The following is a 13,599-nucleotide window of genomic DNA, read 5'->3' on the forward strand; positions in this document are numbered from 1 at the left end:
TAGCGTATTTACATATATAGGACTATCATCATCAGATATTAGAACCAAGTGGTCTGAGTGTCATTAGGCTGGTTGCTTAGCTTTTGGTCCGATGCCGCACTGATGAGACGGGTGTGGCTGGTACTGATGCTGTCTGCTGGTGGGCTGGCGTAGCGGATCCAGGCTCCGTGTGCAGTCCAACTTGTATGGTTGCAGAGCTAAGCTGCGTCTACCAATCAGTTAAGCCAGTGACGAGTCTGTGGCTAGCGTTGTTACTTGGACTCTTGAAGGATGAGTAGGTCTGATGTCTACAGATCTGGTGCCAGCAAATCTGCTATCAGCTTTAGGTTGCTAAGATTTCAGGCGGATGTAGCCTATAGATAAAAGCTGCAACGATATGATGTATGCGTCGGTTTAGCCATAATGATAACACTGGGAGGTAGATGCCTTTCCGTGAAGGACATCTTCAGACTGGTGTATAGAAACCATAAGCTAGTTTCATATTTATCAAAGGGACCTAACAAATGAATATAGTGTCCCATCAAGGGAGATAACAATAATAATGGGGACTCCCATAAAGGGAAATAACAAACAGTAATAAGTGATATATGATAAGTAATACAAGTGTCGTTCACCAATCACGGTGAGTAGCAAGTACCTACATCGCTTAGATAAATGAGATGAAAGGGGAAGGGGAGATCAACGTCTGATACTCGCCCGTGCTCTCACATAAGTAAACATAGAGCATAAGTAAATGCATACTCAGTAATAAGACATGTTTACATAAGTGTCTTGATAATTCCCTGCCAAGGAATTAATCAATGATAATACATTGAGGGCTCGTGCCGAGCGCTAATATATCCGAGTTAAATTAATAATAGTTAAAGAGCTAAATACATCTGGTAAGAATTGTTAATAAACTCTAGTCCAGCTGGTTTGAACATTTAGCCACAAAAGTCATGATATAAAATATAAGTATACAGTAATCTACTTACATTATCCATGATAAGAATGCACAAATATGTACACAAATAATGTAGTAATAAATGCACAAATATATATATACATTACTAAGTAAAATGGTTCTCAAGCACTTTACTAAGTTACATACCACCAATCCAAAGTGAAATAAGGGAATGAAATTAGTCTAGAGCTCAAGCAAGAGATAGATGTGCTCCCTGTGGGCTCTCCAGCGTGAATGAGATCGGACGACGAAGTTTGTCCATATACACGTGGATAGAAAGGGGGGGGTGAGTGGCGGGAGGCAAGTGCAAAGGTGGTCTAGACTACCTGGCGTCTTTGACAAAGAGATCATCGCTTGACCGTGACGGCGTTTCCGGTATATAGACATTGCGCGAAGGCGCGAGTTGAAAGTCCAGGAAATCATCCCAGGTGGTCAGGTGGATTATGAAGGGGAGATTATCAGAGCTCGGCACATCAAGGGAGATTATATTATGATAATGGCTAGTGCTAGACGAACAGCGTTGCCCGAGGCGTTGAGTTGAATGGGCACTTTGAAGTGACCAGCCGCTCCCGGAAGGGGGGGGGGGTCAACGGATGTTTGCCACGATGGATGGAGGGAGTGTACTCTTGTCAAGAGTCTAGTGTGACACGTGTCAAGGTGGGGATAGTCAAATGTGACATCGCTGCCATAGGGGGTGGGGTTGGATTGAAGGGGTGGTGGTTGTGTTTTTAGCGCTTAAACGCTAAATTAGAGCAATTGATGATTAATAGCGAGTAAATAAATTAATTAAATGCTTAGACCTGAGTGATACCTCGAGTGAGCTAAAACGGTTCGTCACAACCCTCCCCGCGTAAGATAGGTCTTGGTTAAAAGATCTATAAAGTGCTCACGTTGGTATCGCTCAAGTTTCGTCTACTGTCGGTCGTAGCATTTAAGAAAACTTTCCCAGTAGTTAAGAGGTTGCCAAGGTCCAGAGGGGTGTCCGTCCTAAGGGTCCGCTGTCGCCTATGTTCTGTCCGCAGGCGGATTGCCACGTGGAAGGGGCAATTCTGGAAACCTGGGGTAATAGGCCGGGTTGATAGGATTGGGTACATCTCCTTCTTGGGGCAGACCAGTAAGTGGGATAAGTGTTATGGCGGAGTGCCCAATGCGCGTACGTTGGACGGGGCTTATCTCTAAAGCCATAGTGAGGCGTTTCTTCGTGAGTGCGATTGATCGGCTTACCTCTAATTTTCCTGACACGGTCAATGTCAGGGGAGAGTGGCCTTATAGGGGGTGTGGAGCTGTGACGAGGCCCACTTTCACGAGAGTGAAAGTTCACTTTCTTCTGTGACTTCCTGGCAGGATCAGTGCCAGGCATTAGTGGTTTGATAGCTGAAGAGCGGGAGTTACAAGAACTCTCACGAGTGCAGGTATTTCGCTTACCTCGTGACTTCCTAGCAGTGCCAGTGCCAGGGTGGCGCGGCTTGAGCTTGGCTGAAGAGCCAGTAAAGGGTTTGTTAGAGTGGCGACCAGGGCTTCCAACCAGCTGGTTGCTGCCACGTTTCTGCTTTGTCATTCTACCGACAGGCAGAGAGAAGTATGGTTTATTGACAACTCCTAGAGGTATGTACCTGGAGCCTAGAACAAAGTCGTATACTGGCGAGTCCATGACTACTGCATCAATGGTGCCATGTACATACTTGCATTCTACGTGGACCCGAGCGATAGGATACACCTTCGGAGGAATGCCACGGTCTAGAGATTGAACCGTCACTGATCCACCAGTGAGATCCGATGGGTCGACCAGTGCTTTGCTGATGACAGAGCTCACCTCACATCCGGAATCGAATAGTGCCTGGACAGGAGATCCGTTAATCAGAATAATCTCTACCCCAGGGGGTGATACGATGGGGTGAGGCGGTATCGGTTGGGTAAGGCCACAAGCAGTGGGTTCAGGGGCCACGGTCAGCGCTGATATGACGTAATAGTCCTCCTCTTCCTCATCAAGAGGCGATGGCTGATTATGCAAAGAGGGTTCAGGGAGCTCAGTCATGGCTGACACAGTACGTGGGGCCTGATGCTGTCGATTGGGCCTGTGATCACTCGTGCTGTTCCGGTCACGGTGATGGTTATTGGTCTGGCCATGTCGAGGCGGGTGGCTTCGTCTGTCGTAGCTAGTAGGCGTGGCTGGTCGTTGGATTGGTGCTTTTTGGTGATGAGGTTTAGTAAAAGGAGAGGGTTGGCTAGAAGGAGCGTGTTTGTTGGAAGAAGTGGGCTGGTCCTCTGGTTTGTCCGAGGCTGAGGTCTTGCTTTTGATGTCCTTAACGTCTTTGCGGGCAGTCGCGTACCGGTCTGCAGCTGAAGCTATGTCGGCTGGTGTAGCGGCTTGCTGCTCCCTTACAAAGATTTTGACATCGTTAGGCATGCACTCCAGCAACTGCTCTGCGAGTATGAGGCTCACTAGGCCGTCCAAAGTCTCTGGCAGTTCGCTAAGAGTGTGCCACCTCTTCAGGTATTTGTTCAACCTGTCGCAGAGATTACCGTAGGTCTCTCGGCGCTCTAGGCGGGATGTCCTGAATTTCTTTTGGTAAGCCTCGGCAGTCAGCTCGAATTGGACGAGTAGCGCCTGTTTGAGGGCTGCGTAGTCTTCTCGCTGGCCGGAGGGAAGTTTAGAGTAAACTTCGTAGGCTTTGCCTCGGAGGCATTGGGATAGCCGGAAGCACCATTTCTCCTCTGGCAGACCGTAGTAGCTCGCAACTTCTTCGAAACGGACAAGATAAACTTCGATGTTCTCTGTCTTGTCGTCGAAGTGCTCCATTGGCATGTGGGGTAGGCCGTTTGAGGAACTTTGCTGGGAGGCAGGGCTAGCCGGGCGAGATCCGGAGGAAGCTTGACTGGCGGTTCCGTTCTCTTTCTCCGCGGTTATCCTCTCTCTCTCAGTTATTTGTTTTTCCCTTTCTCGCTCCGTGATTTCCTTTTCTTTAGCTATAGCTATAGCTATTTCAGCTTCCTTTTTTTCCTTCTCTTTGGCTATGGCTACTTCAGCTTCCCTTTTCTCTCTCTCCATAGCTATTTCATGTTCCCTTTCCTTCTCCTTCTCAAATTCTGCCCTCACATATTCTTTCTGCTTTGCCTCATCGTCATACAGGACGGCCGCGAGTTCTCTGAGTTCAGCTATTTTTTGTTTCATGTCAGAGTCCGCTTTAGAGCGTGTGCCACTTGCCATGGTGGTGAGGGGTGCTAGGATGGTGAGGGGTGGGTAATGAAGGGGAAAAGCGGAAGGTAGAGTAAGAGGTGGAGACGATGATGGAGATGCTGAAAGCAATTACTTAAGAGTTATAGGAAAGGTGGTATCAGCCTTTGTTTGGTGCTTAAGAACCTGTAAAAGAAGTACAATTACAGCAATACAAAATTAGAAAATTAAAATAGCTCTGAATGACACTCTTTAGTCTTGTGCTCCAACAATGATGATGGTTAAAATACTGGGGAGTTGCCTGCTGTGCTTGCAGTATTAGTTGGGTAAATCCCGGACGAGGCTCGCCATTGTGACAAGTCGGATTAAGATATTGGCCGTTTTGGGTGTCTAGGGGATTTTATAGTTTGAGAATCCTTACTTGCACATATAAACTACAAGCACAGCGTTATAATGCAGGCAACAAATACTATATTTAGGTGTAAACTTATGTACAGTTTATTATACAAAATAAGATAATGAAGGGTGAAATGCTGTACAGTTGCTAGTATGGGATCTAGCGTATTTACATATATAGGACTATCATCATCAGATATTAGAACCAAGTGGTCTGAGTGTCATTAGGCTGGTTGCTTAGCTTTTGGTCCGATGCCGCACTGATGAGACGGGTGTGGCTGGTACTGATGCTGTCTGCTGGTGGGCTGGCGTAGCGGATCCAGGCTCCGTGTGCAGTCCAACTTGTATGGTTGCAGAGCTAAGCTGCGTCTACCAATCAGTTAAGCCAGTGACGAGTCTGTGGCTAGCGTTGTTACTTGGACTCTTGAAGGATGAGTAGGTCTGATGTCTACAGATCTGGTGCCAGCAAATCTGCTATCAGCTTTAGGTTGCTAAGATTTCAGGCGGATGTAGCCTATAGATAAAAGCTGCAACGATATGATGTATGCGTCGGTTTAGCCATAATGATAACACTGGGAGGTAGATGCCTTTCCGTGAAGGACATCTTCAGACTGGTGTATAGAAACCATAAGCTAGTTTCATATTTATCAAAGGGACCTAACAAATGAATATAGTGTCCCATCAAGGGAGATAACAATAATAATGGGGACTCCCATAAAGGGAAATAACAAACAGTAATAAGTGATATATGATAAGTAATACAAGTGTCGTTCACCAATCACGGTGAGTAGCAAGTACCTACATCGCTTAGATAAATGAGATGAAAGGGGAAGGGGAGATCAACGTCTGATACTCGCCCGTGCTCTCACATAAGTAAACATAGAGCATAAGTAAATGCATACTCAGTAATAAGACATGTTTACATAAGTGTCTTGATAATTCCCTGCCAAGGAATTAATCAATGATAATACATTGAGGGCTCGTGCCGAGCGCTAATATATCCGAGTTAAATTAATAATAGTTAAAGAGCTAAATACATCTGGTAAGAATTGTTAATAAACTCTAGTCCAGCTGGTTTGAACATTTAGCCACAAAAGTCATGATATAAAATATAAGTATACAGTAATCTACTTACATTATCCATGATAAGAATGCACAAATATGTACACAAATAATGTAGTAATAAATGCACAAAAATATATATACATTACTAAGTAAAATGGTTCTCAAGCACTTTACTAAGTTACATACCACCAATCCAAAGTGAAATAAGGGAATGAAATTAGTCTAGAGCTCAAGCAAGAGATAGATGTGCTCCCTGTGGGCTCTCCAGCGTGAATGAGATCGGACGACGAAGTTTGTCCATATACACGTGGATAGAAAGGGGGGGGGGGTGAGTGGCGGGAGGCAAGTGCAAAGGTGGTCTAGACTACCTGGCGTCTTTGACAAAGAGATCATCGCTTGACCGTGACGGCGTTTCCGGTATATAGACATTGCGCGAAGGCGCGAGTTGAAAGTCCAGGAAATCATCCCAGGTGGTCAGGTGGATTATGAAGGGGAGATTATCAGAGCTCGGCACATCAAGGGAGATTATATTATGATAATGGCTAGTGCTAGACGAACAGCGTTGCCCGAGGCGTTGAGTTGAATGGGCACTTTGAAGTGACCAGCCGCTCCCGGAAGGGGGGGGGGTCAACGGATGTTTGCCACGATGGATGGAGGGAGTGTACTCTTGTCAAGAGTCTAGTGTGACACGTGTCAAGGTGGGGATAGTCAAATGTGACATCGCTGCCATAGGGGGTGGGGTTGGATTGAAGGGGTGGTGGTTGTGTTTTTAGCGCTTAAACGCTAAATTAGAGCAATTGATGATTAATAGCGAGTAAATAAATTAATTAAATGCTTAGACCTGAGTGATACCTCGAGTGAGCTAAAACGGTTCGTCACACCAACAATACTTGAAATGTTACAGATGGCAGCACTGTCGTAGTTAAACAAGTGTCCGCTTGTAGCGTGCTCGTCTCCTCGGATTTACTTTATTGCGTAAACCCTAAAAATGTACATTTTTTGGCACTATAATATACATACTAAATAAGAAGGAAAATTAACTTTTATTAACTAGAAGTACTCCCTGTCTGCTATAATCAAATATGTTGTAGATATTAGCATTTTTTTTATTAATATATGAGTTTTTATTAAAGTTTTCAAAAAGCTGTAGGGGGCCTCCACATAGTTAAATATGGCCCTGCCCTGTGGAAGGTTTAGACTAGGAAGTAGGCTACCTTCAACTCTGGAGGAACATCCGAAAAATGTCTAACATTTTACAAAACTTGTGGCCAGCTTAACTCTTTCTCTCCTAACTAACGATACCAACGTTGATTCCACCAGAATGTGGTAAATAATTACGGAGAGAAAGAGTTAACAACCAACCGCCGTTACTTCCCCATTATGGTCGGCTACCCTTTAGAGTTGGATAGGCTCAAGGGACATCCGAAAATACAGGGTCTTTGCTAGAATGTTATGGTCGGCTACCCTTTAGAGTTGGATAGGCTCAAGGGACATCCGAAAATACAGGGTCTTTGCTAGAATGCGAATTCGAGACTCTTCCGTTCCTAAGTCAGGCGATACCACTCGGCCACCGAGTCCCATTTCCCAATCCATGACGTTTCCTACTCCCTTACAAAAAAAGTATCCAGCTACTATCGAAATTCTTTTTTTTTACGAGGAGACCTGTCCCTTTAATTCATCTGTCTCTTAAGTCTCAGGCCCGATTCTTTGATGGACATAAAACGGCTATTCATTGACGTCTTCCTTCTTCAAGACACAGCTACAAGCTTCCAGATGTGAAAGGAAAAAAAAGTGGGCTCGTGTATTCTGGGGGGAAGGGGGGTTGTTGAGAAGAGATGTCGTACGGTGCGTTACCAATATGGCGGATATCTTAACAAGAAAGAAAAAAAAAGCTTAGGATTGTAGCTTTTTCTTTATTACGCAAAATGGACAGAAAGTTCGATAACCCGATAGTAAAGTCCAAATGAGGACAAAAAGGGAGAGTACAAAGAATTTAAAAAGGTGAAAGGTTAGCGGATTGAGCAGGGGAAGAAACCCACTATGACGTCTCTTTGTGGAACAATCGATTTATTCTTCTTTATGTTTCCATTAAATTCATTTTTTTTTAAGTTTTTACAGAGTACATCAAATAACATGAAAGAGAAAAATGATTTAAGGATTAATATTTTCACTACAATTTCTGCCATGTTAAATTCCAACGACGATCCCCTATCATATGTATTGTCAATTTTCGCAATTTTTTTGTTAAGCGCGATTTCAGGCGTTCAGAATCATATTGCACTATGATCCTATCAATGGTCTGGACCAATGCTTTTGTTTTGTAAAAAAAATAGGTGCCGGTACTCAGTGATGAATTGCCTAACTATAAACGGCTAATAAATTAATAATAAACGTTAAAATACAAAAATAGTAATAATTTTTTCACCACTTTGAAAAAGGTGCCGGTACGCCGTACCGGTGCGTACCGTCAGAAAAAAAGCATCTGGTCTGGACCATTAGGAAAGGAATGGGGAAGAAGGAGGTATCGGGTTACAGGTTACCGTGGAAAAAATTATGTCAAACATCTAAAAAAAAACAACTTTTAATAATCACAACTATATCAACTTATCAAGACACTGATATATCCGCCTTCCTGTATTGATATAAATCGATTCTGGTGATACTTGTTCGTTTGTCTGTATCTTATCTTATCTTGTATAATACAGACGTTACTTCAAAAGAGAAGATGATTACGTCCTAAGCGTCATGCATTTAGTCATGCATATTAAACAATGACCTAAATTCTGCCAAGTCACTGGTTTTCCTGGCCAGCTTAATAGCACTAGGAAAGAAGGAGTATTGGTACAAATTTGTCCTAGCATATGGAACGAAAATGTGCCTTTATCTTTGTGTCTTTCAGAGTATTTTATTAGATTTTGTCTTTGTATTTGAAGATTATGGTTCAGTGTTTTATGTATAATTGCTACTTTACTTTTGAGTCTTCTGTCCTGAAGGCTTTCTAAATTTAGTGATTTTACTAAAGGTGTTATTCTAGTCCACAGGTTGAAAACCTCTGATATATATAAACCAAAAAAAAAAAAGAAGTTTTGCGCACTGTCAGTGCATCTATAAAGTAGGTTAGTTGGTAAGTCACTCATTCCAATCTAACACTTTAAGGAGAATCAACGATTCGAGAAAGACGGTCGACAAATCTTGCCTGGTGCCCCAACGGTTCAACAGACTAAGGGATAGGTAAAGGTAAAGGTAAACGATGCTAGGAACAGTGCTAGAAATAGCCATGAAAGCTAAAAATAGAGTTATAATTCCTTTTTCAATGTCGGAGAAGCTGATGATTAGAGAGGATATATATATATAAACGAAGATAGCCTAATAATCGGAGTCGGTCAAAGTAGTTTTAATCGTCATGTTAAGTCTATGTTTTTGAAAGCATTATTGAAATCAATTTTAATGTATGTAAATTGTGTGTGCCCATTCTGATCATGATTTCCATATAGAGAATTAAAATGTTTTATTTTGTACAGAAGAACTATACCATTTTCTCAATTAAGATATCTCTGGAAACTCAGTGTAATTAGGGTCAAGAGACATAACTTCTGACCATCTTAAAACCTATTAATCCAGTACTCCCGTTGTGCCAGTCAGTAGCAATGACTCACATGCAATATAAAAAATGGCTTACTCCATTGTATTTCTTTATAGTTTTCTTTCCCTTTAATATTTCAATTTGTAACTCTCTTCTCGTGAGTAGATGTCAACCCATCAAACTCTCCTGAACACTATCTTAACGCTCCAGAGAGCACGTCTGAAAGACTCGTCTCGCGCCAATAAGGGGAAGCAATACATGTCTAGACATGATATACTTTACCAAACGACAAGAATTTTTTCCCCAAAAAATTGTATTTCTCTTTGAAAATATAAGCATTGTAACCATAGCAACAACGGTTAAATAGGCACGCGGCGTTTATGTAGGGTAGACATTTAAGACTTGTGATTTCATTGATAAGTCACATTAATATCAGAAGACAATGTCTTTGTTTTGATGCGAGTTCTTTTTAACTGTTAATGATTTCCATTTTATAAAAATTATTCTTCAATGATGCAAGGACAAGTGTACGTACAAGAGATTTATTTTACAAATAGTTTTACCATTCCAACTCTAGTATCTGTACGATTCTAACTTCTACAAACTTTCTACTGTTCGCTCAACAAGTTCTCACTTCTCATTACAAGTTCTAGCTCTACTTTGGCTCTCCAAGTTCTAAATAAATCTCTCTACAAGCTCCAAGTTCTGACTAACACTCTCAACAAGCTCCAAGTTCTAACTAACTTTCTCTACAAGCTCCAAGTTCTGACTAACTCAACAAGCTCCAAGTTCTAACAAACTCTCTCTACAAGCTCCAAGTTCTAACTAACTCTCTCTACAAGCTCCAAATTCTAACTAACTCTCTCTACAAGCTCCAAGTTCTAACTAACTCTCTCTACAAGCTCCAAGTTCTGACTAACTCTCTCTACAAGCTCCAAGTTCTAACTAACTCTCTCTACAAGCTCCAAGTTCTGACTAACTCTCTCTACAAGCTCCAAGTTCTAACTAACTCTCTCTACAAGCTCCAAGTTCTGACTAACTCTCTCTACAAGCTCCAAGTTCTAACTAACTCTCTCTACAAGCTCCAAGTTCTGACTAACTCTCTCTACAAGCTCCAAGTTCTAACTAACTCTCTCTACAAGCTCCAAGTTCTAACTAACTCTCTCTACAAGCTCCAAGTTCTAACTAACTCTATCTACAAGCTCCAAGTTCTAACTAACTCTCTCTACAAGCTCCAAGTTCTAACTAACTCTCTCTACAAGCTTCAAGTTCTAACTAACTCTATCTACAAGCTCCAAGTTCTAACTAACACTCTCAACAAGCTCCAAGTTCTAACTAACTTTATCTACAAGGTCCAAATTCTGACTAACTCTCTCTATAAGCTCCGAGTTCTAACTAACTCTCTCTATCAGCTCTGAGTTCTAACTAACTCTCTCTACAAGCTTCAAGTTCTAACGAACTCTCTCTACAAGCTCCAAGTTCTAACGAACTCTCTTTACAGACTCCAAATTCTGACTAACTCTCTCTGTAAGCTCCAAGATCTAAAGAACTCTCTCTATAAGCTCCATGTTCAAACTAACTATCTCTATAAGCTCCAAGATCTGACTAAAACTAGCAAAATCAGACCTTAAATATCCTATTGCTTCACCCCCCTTCTATTTCACAAGTACCTGTTCAAACACACCATGTAGAGACTTTTATTGCCTCGCGTCTCACAGCCACCCACCCGTATCGTATCCACACACATCTTTCTCTCATCCAGACATGGACACATGTACCCTCTCGTCTTTTCAGTCTCCAGAGTTTTGTTGGTTAAAATATCTTTTCAACTGAGTAGTACTCCATTCGGAGGTCTGGACTGCACTATTCCAGACGGAGGTCTATGTCTCACTACGCTCTACTACTGCATATAAACCCATCATGAAGTTTTTTTTTCTGGAACTGGTGAATGTGATGGCGTGAAGGACCCTGTATCCAGGATGTGACGATTCCACAGGGCATACCCAGGGCACAGTCCAACATAAGCTTTCTACTGCAAAATAGTTTCATTTGGAGAGCTCTGTGGATGGCGGAGAATGGACCGTTGGCCAACCCCAACCAAGTCCCATGGATATTCCAGTTACAGTTTTTAGACCCGGATGTTCTTTTACGTCAGTTTTGGAGCAAATTGCCAAGACCGAAAAGTTCCTTAAAATTCGGGAATTATATGTATAAAAAAAAAGCCTGAGGAAACAAACCAATCTACACCCGTAGCGTATCGTCTTTCTTTCAGCCAGACATCGACACATGCCCCCTCTTGTCTGTTCAGTCTCCACAGTCTCGTTGGTCAAAATATCTTTTTCATTGAGTAGTACTGTGTCTTCCTTCGATCAGTCAGTAAATATTTATGTGTAACAGAGGTATCATCTTATCTTATCTTATGAAATCCAGGTAGGGTACTGATTCACAGAAATTTAAAATTTGTTTTACAGCAGTATGCACATTTTCATCTTTTGTTCGTATTTACATTCCAGTTGAGATAAAATTATATTGTGGCAATTATATTATCGGTAGTGCTACCTGCTGTCTGAAAATCAAGTCACCTTTAAAGATGGCTGAATGGTTCTGGAAGTGACTGTTTGATATTTTTCGTTTTACATATCTTTAAAATATTGGCCTAAATATATAAGCTTCGTGTAAAAATTGAATAATCTCGTTTTGAGATGTAAACTTTCCATTTAAAACATTTTCCTTTTTAAAACAAAAAAGTTTGCGCAGAAATATGTGCTTATTTTGCATGTTTTCTTCCAATTATCTCCCATTAATGTCAGACATTTACAAGAAATAGCCAGGGGAAAGAATTTACTCAGGACAAGTATCTAGCATATTGATTGTCCGAAGGAGGAAAGGGAGAGGTAACTGTATTGACAAAACTCGAAAGGGGCATCTATGAAAAAGAAAAGTAACTCCTTCTGGGGGGATGGCTACCTGGTCGTGCGGTATGCGCGCTGAACTGTCGTTCGGTCGTCTCGTTGGCCCCTGGTTCATAACCCTGCCCGCTGCGACAAAGTGAAGAAGGTTTTGACATGACGATAATGGTAAAACGGCAGTCCGACATTTGGACAAATTCCGAGCATCGCCACAAGACAGCAGAGTTTAAGTCATTGGTTAACACACAGGACTAGATTGACATACGACATGAGTAGGACGTAATCATCTTTTTTTTTTTTGAAGTAACGTCTGTAATATATAAGACAAGATAAGACAAAGTGTATGTGTCTGTGTGTGTGTGCATTCTTCATTTATACAGCAACAAGTAACACAACCAGTCACAAAGCATTGGTTTACCGACTTTTAAACATCTTACACCGTTAAGTTACACGGTCGGAATAAGCATGCAGAACATTCAGACGACGTAGGCGGCTAAATACCGTGCAATTTGAAAACTACAATGTCAAGGCCGCTTTATTCGCATTTTGCCGTGCGGTGTATTCTATCTATGTGCAACCAGCCTAAACTGTCCGAACATAGAGGACTAGGATCATACATGCAAATACACAGCGATTCACACACATGAATGCAGAAACTCTTATGCACATGCATGTAAACACACACACACGAGAAACCAAGGAGACGGAGATCTAAATAATGTAATTCCGTGCACTGCTGAAAACTAAATAGATCTAGTCAGCGATCTTTTTACAAAGCTTCTATCAGCTCTGTCTGTCTGTCTGTCTGTCTGGGCAAAAGTTTGCACACGTTATTTCTCCAACACCCAGTTTCGGATCAAGCTGAACTTTTGCACATCTAAGAATCAATTTTAAAAAATAAAAAATTAACCCATTAGTTAATTGTAAATAAATTACTTTGTTTGGTATCTCAAACAAAGGAAAGAAATAGTACTTAACCAAAGTGGTGTTATAGCCTGAATTAGTCCCCTTATAGATTGTCATCTGAGGCTTATTACAAATTTACTTACATGATTGATCCAAACTAATTGACCGACTTAATATACGCTTTGGTTTTGTTTTGTTTTTTTGTTTTTTAGAGGAATATTTTTTTTGCTTGTTTTAAAGTGAAAATGATAGAATAGGAAGGAAGAAAATGGTTAAGAGAGAGAGAGAGAGAGTGAGAGAGAGAGTGAGAGAGAGAGAGAGAGAGTGAGAGAGAGAGAGAGTGAGAGAGAGAGAGAGAGTGAGAGAGAGATCAAGAGAGTGAGAGAGAGTGAGAGAGAGAGAGTGAGAGAGAGAGAGAAAGAGAGAGTGAGAGAGTGAGTGAGAGAGAGAGAGAGAGTGAGAGAGAGAGTGAGAGAGAGAGAGAGTGAGAGAGAGAGAGAGTGAGAGAGAGAGAGAGTGAGAGAGAGATCGAGAGAGTGAGAGAGAGTGAGAGAGAGAGAGTGAGAGAGAGAGAGAAAGAGAGAGTGAGAGAGTGAGTGAGAGAGAGAGTGAGAGAGAGATA

General features: G+C 41.8%; 1 protein-coding gene across 5 annotated transcripts in view; it reads right to left on the reverse strand.

The window, feature by feature from the left end:
* LOC106063972 (neuronal acetylcholine receptor subunit alpha-7-like) overlaps window positions 1-13,599 on the reverse strand; it is a 63,254-nt gene that overhangs the window by 26,058 nt on the left and 23,597 nt on the right. The gene's annotated exons all lie outside the window — the stretch shown is intronic.

This window comes from Biomphalaria glabrata, chromosome 1 (genome assembly GCF_947242115.1).
Source record: "Biomphalaria glabrata chromosome 1, xgBioGlab47.1, whole genome shotgun sequence".
Classification (NCBI taxonomy): Eukaryota; Metazoa; Mollusca; class Gastropoda; family Planorbidae; genus Biomphalaria; species Biomphalaria glabrata.